Source organism: Passer montanus, unplaced genomic scaffold, assembly GCF_014805655.1.
Source record: "Passer montanus isolate IOZ18808 unplaced genomic scaffold, ASM1480565v1 scaffold18, whole genome shotgun sequence".
Taxonomy (NCBI): Eukaryota; Metazoa; Chordata; class Aves; order Passeriformes; family Passeridae; genus Passer; species Passer montanus.
Window position 1 is genome coordinate 7863072 of NW_024365381.1, and position 6026 is coordinate 7869097.

A 6026-nucleotide genomic window follows, 5' to 3' on the forward strand; every position below is an offset into this window, starting at 1 on the left:
CTGGCAGCTCCTGGCTGCCCAGCCATCTGACACCACTGACTTCTCAGTTCCACTGTCCCATTCCCTGCCCAAAGTGATGACCTATCCAGAGTTTCACGTGTGACCAATGGCATGTGGGCTCTGGAAAGCCTCCACCAGGCAATAAACAAAATGGTGCTCGTTTTGCAGGCCTTGAACCCACTCTGGGGACTTGAGGACTCTAAGCCTCCCAGCGCCTGGGCTGCTTCAGAAAGCCTTCACTCACTTGAAAAGATAGATGTGAATGTCAGGCAAGGGGCCACAGTAGAGCTGTGCTGAGCCCCTCTGAAGGAACAAGCCCATAAGGAGCAGCAGGGGGGTTTGAATAATCCCACAAGCTCTTCTACTTTTGTTATGCTGCTGCTCTTCTCCCAGCAAGGCTCACATGTAAGCATGTGGAGTAACCAAAATATTAAAGGACATTCCAGTTATTCTTGGCTGTCTAAGGGAGAGGTGATTGCACTTTTTGCATCCAATCATTTTCCACTGGCACTTCTCATAATGATTATCACAGTGTCAATATCTGAGATGTCAGTATCAGACCAAAGCTGAGGAGGGTGGCATTTGGCCACTTGGGAGAAACGGTTTTCCCCAACTTTGCAGAAAAGTTTCTTTATGCCAGTTACTAAGCTGTTAGGTATGCAAGGCATAACTATAGCAGAAGGGGATTTCTGTGTGGGAGGAACAGTATGATTCATATTGTCTCACCAGCCTTGCAAAACAAAATGTCCAGTCATACGCTTTTGTGATGCAGCCACTCATTTCTCCACCTTTATTTTGTACACAGCCATAATCCCAGTGCACTGGGACCTGAGAATCAGCAGAGCAAGCTACAGGAGAATCGGCCAAGAAAACAGGAAGCACCGGGATGAGTTAACAGCATTTTCCTCCCCGGGAGCAAAGTCCAGAGCATGGCAGGGGAAGGAGTGACCAAGTGTTCTCAAGCATCTGACTAGCACCTCTTGTAACAGCTCCTTGAGACAGCTGGCATGGAAAGTGGTAACAGGAATGCCATCCCAGCTTTGGAAACTTGCCCGCTTCACAGCCAACCCCTTATCTGGAGCCCAGAATGTGGCTGGATATCATTGTGAATAGCAGCTACTGCATTGCATTGGTGGTTTAAAGGGGTTCATTAATGCAGCTGAGGCAGAAGTTGGCAATTGCTGGATATTTATTTTGGAGCAGCCTTCAGGAATGTACCAGCCTTCATTTTCTGGGGTTGCAAAGGAGGATGGTAAGGGCAGAGGAAAAGCACTGATTTCAAGAAAAGAATTCTAAGCTGAAGCACTCTCTACCTGAGAGTTAATCACTATCTTACAGGGAAAAATACTTCTTGAAACACTGCACTTACGCATTAAAAATAAAATAATATCAGGACCTTTTTATTATTTTCCTCCCCCGAAAATTCAAATTTAAGGGAAATTGAAAGAATTCCCAATGTTTTAACAAACATGGAAGTTTACATGTAGGTATCAGCTGGCTCTTCCCAATTATGTCCCTGAGAAAAATCCAAGCCATCCAGACAGACTTCCTCGTTATCAGGGATCACAAAAAGCAGAATGCCTTCATCTTACTCATGTGGAGACTGGGCCTTTTCCAGTCCTCACTACCAGTATACAGGGATTTGGTTTTAGCACATTCCTGACAACACAAATGGCACAGAGGAGGCAAATGCTTTTCAGCCTTCTTCTTAAAGGCTGGCTCAGAGAGCCAGAACTTCGCACACCTCAGTGTGATACAGCAGCCTCATATCTCACTATCATTAAACACAGAACTAGCATGAGTCTTTACATACTTTCATGGACTTCACACATTCTTTTCACATGTGTTACTGACATAAAAATTACACTATTGTAGATACTTTTTTGTGAAGTCAGCTAAAAGGCAGTGTGCATGTGTCGTATTTGCAGTGCTTTAGACACCCTGAAGAAAGGATGGGGAAGAGGGCAGGCTGCAGCTTGCTTTCTTAATAACATGCAAAACCTTTAAATCTCAGGTTACAGTAAGTATTTTGGCTCCAAACTCCAGCTATAAAGCAAATAGCCCAAGGACTCTCCCTAGATCTGTAGTGGCAAATTTTAATAACATATAAAGTGCAATGATGAAGCTCCTCTATGCCAAAAGAATCTGTTGGCCATAAAATATCAAAAATTACACTTGCAAAATAAGTAATTTTAAGACCTCCTATATCAAAAGCAATGCCACCAGCAGGCATCACCTCACCTCCTTCTGGAAATGCCTTGAGGCTGAGACTTGCCCCATTTCCCTTTGTTATAGCATATGGGTCCTGCCTGATGGCAGCTTTAGTGCTGTCCTCTCAAGCACACTGGCTCTGTGTGACCCAGTGACTCTGTTATGATCTCTGACAAGTCTTCTGCCAACCCCTGCAGCACAAGGGAGTGCTTAATGGAAGAGCAGACTGACCACTTCTGTCTGGGGTCTAACCCCCTTGGGTGTGAGAAAACTCTTCTAATGTTTTACCAAAGGGACTGAACTCTGCAAAAGACCTTGAAAAATTTACCTCCCAAGGTAACATAAGGACATATGATAACTGACAAACCTGAAAAAAAAAAAAAAAGTCCAGAAGTGTGAAGGGTTTTTCTACCAAGTTTCATAACAGAGTGCAATTAGGCCCTATATAACCTAACCTTGGCCATGCTGCAAGTAGTTTAATGGGGCAATATCCAGTAAAAAGATAAATTAAATTGTGCCAGCATGAAGAGGTCATTCTCTTCTCAGCACCTAAATTCTCCTCCAAATGGGAGCACTTCCTTTTTCCAGATTCATGTACAAAATGATGGCTCAGTGCCTTCCTAGAAATGGAAAAGCCCATCCTTCCTCACTTTACTCTTTCAGTGAAAACACACATGATGAGAACCACACACACACACACACACACACGGGTTGGGGAGAGCCCCAGTGTGGGCACAGATGGTGGGTCTGAATGAATGGACACACAGAGGTCTCTGTGTAGTAAAAATGTTTACTGTGTGTAGTGCTGGGAATCACATGCAGGATTCCAGGTAAACCCACAAGACTGGCTGTAAGATGTTGTAATGTAAAGATCCTTTCTTGTATGTCAGAGCCCTAAAGTTTTGTGCCATTGGGATGATGTCATCTGGAGTTCAAAGATGAAGCAGGCTGCAGGTAGGAAACAATTTCTAAATAATTTTTGCAGAGGACTTCTGCAAAAAGTGTTAAGGTATCTTCAGCAGACCAAGCCATTGGATCTAAGTCAGTCTTTATCTGATTTTTCTAATTAATGCCTGTTTGACAGAGTGGTAGACAAATCACTAGATTGTCCTAGTTGGGTATAAGCCACTATCCCTGTTTTGCCCAAGGCTAAAATGTCCTCATTGCAATTTTAGGTAGGCAGATTCAACCCTTGAAGTATTTGGCACCTTGCACCAAACTACACACTGGCCACAGGGTTCAACCTGTTTTGTCTAAAATCAGCTGCAGCAGGTGCTGTGCCAGTGCTTCAGAAATCACACAAAGGGTCATGTGGTTCACTTCCCTCATGTTCAGAAAGAAACTCAGGCCAGGTTAGATGAGCTGCATATGGAAAGGAAAGTGAGAGCACACAGGGCAAAGGGATAACAGATTCTTGAACTGACTTCACCTTTGATATTCTGCAGTTGTTTAAAGGAGAAGGCAACAGGAGCTTTGTCACAGGTATGAGTGAAAGTTTATTTTAGAACCTCTGTTTAAGAAAAAAATGTATTTTTGAAGATATTATTCAAACAAATTAATTCATTTAACATCAGTGTAATTCTACAATATTTTTCTTCCTGTGTGGTCCTTTCTCATATATTATTCTCACTCAGACAATATATTTTTGATGGGAAAGTAGTCATTCTTCTACTTTTCCATTCTCTGCTGGCCTCCTTAAAATCTCCCATTGTAAATTTGCATCAGATTACTATCGTGGTAATTTCTAGCTCAAGTGAAATCAACAAACTTCCTCTCTCATCTTTCCTTCTGATCTTTAAGGCATTCTAGAAAGCCCAAGTGCCCTGGTGGCCAGCTCCCTGCTCAGCATCCCAAAAGGCCTGTCTTCATTTTTTTGATCTTAGCTCTGTGCAAGGATTTTTGCCTTCACTCCTCTTTGGCTAAGTCAGTAATTCTCGGTTCTTTCTAATAATTGAATCCCTTCTGGTCCTATGACTTAGACCAAGCTGGAAGGTGGAGATGAGTTCCTCCCCAGCTGTTTGTTTGTCAGGTTTTGCTGCCTTTAAGAATGCTGCTGCTCTTTGGTGTGCAGATTTGGAGTCAGGCATTTGGAGTGAGGCTGATAGGGATGTTCCCCAGACTTGACCTGGACAAGGAAATACAATTCCCTCAGAGAGGTTTCTTTTGACAGGCCCAGCTATTGTCCATGTCCTGTAGATGGACGGTTCAGGCACAGTTATAAATTGTTATATGTTTATATACATGTTAAACATAAACTGATTATATGTGAACCCCTACTTTTGCTGAAGCTCAGGTGACATTTACTGCTTCACTCTCTCCCTGAACTGCTTAGTGTGAAAGAAAAACCAAACCAAACCAAAACAAACCACAAATCCATGCCAGTTTCAGCACCTTTGCCCTTATGATTGACAGCTTTCCTCCACTGCTGGGTTAAGACCGCTGCAAGTGGGAATTCCTTCTCCCGAATTAATTAAATCTGTATTGTTATTGCCTTTGATCTACTGCCATAGGAACCGGAAAGAGCACTGGAAAACCTCCATTTTTGTCCATTTCTTACACAAATAGGTCTGGACAGATTATTAAAAGGACCATTTAGAAGATGGTGGGCAGAATAGTCCCCTCCCAAAGTTGCCCTTGACACTGACAGTTTCTGTGGAAACTGCATGGGAACAATTACAGACCTCTAGTGGCTCTGTTTATGCAGCTCATCTATTTCCTAATTGCTCACCAGCACAGTATTTTGGAAAGCCATATAGAGATTTCTCATAAGGATTACAACACTGCGTCATTTCATCTTCTCTGCATTTCCCATCCCGTTGTCTGTTTTATCTTCCTCACCATAACATGTGTCCCACATCTCTGAGAGATTTCACAATTGGAAACCTGCTATAAATTATGACACAGAGTTAAAGGACTTCAGTGTTTTCCCTCTGCTATTTTTTTCAAGGGACTTTGGGTTAACCACCTCTTTAAAATAAGCCTTTTTTTTCTTTTCTTTTTTTTTTTTCTTTTTTTTCCTTTTTTTTTTTTTTTTGGCTATTTATATACTAGTGTTTGTATTATCTTTGGAAACTGGAAAAAAAAAAAAAAAAGAATATTTCTGTCCTTCCTGCTTGTATCCTTTTCCATTTATCTTCCATGGAGTTCCTAGAGAAACACAAACTTCTGTAAGTGCTTGCATAAAATAATCTTTAGCAAGCTCTGTCCCTAATGGCCTGCAGGGACTCCAGATAAAAAACCAGTTTCTCATATTTCTGTTCCCCAGCATCTGACACTGTGGAAGCTTTAGGGCTCCAAGTGTCAGCCTGTGTCACTGCTGCCAGGGCTGCAGGATGAACTGGCCTCTGGTTCCAACCAAAACAGAAGCAGGAGTCCTGAATTATATAAAGGCCAGGCTACTCTGGTTGGCTCCACAGGAGGCTGCAATAGCATGCAGTCCTAGGAACAGTCAGAGTGACAAAGTTTCAGCTTTACAGATTGTTTTTGTACTGATCAATCAAGGTTAGTGTCACATATCATCACCTGTGGGAACCAGAGACATTTAAATGAGAGATCAAACATATAGGACTATATTCTCACAATCCAAGGACATCTGAGTCTTTGGTGACTTCACCTGTCACTGCAGCAGTTTTTCTCTGAACCAGAAAGGAGTACACATATCTCCTGCTCTTGGTTCTCACTCACAAATGAGATCACTGCAAACCACAAGCATGGAGCACTTGCAATGCTGCACAACATCAGCCTTGCTTCCTCCAGCAGCCAGGAGAGAATAAGATTCATACGGCTGGGAGGAATCTCAGAAAATCACTCAGTCC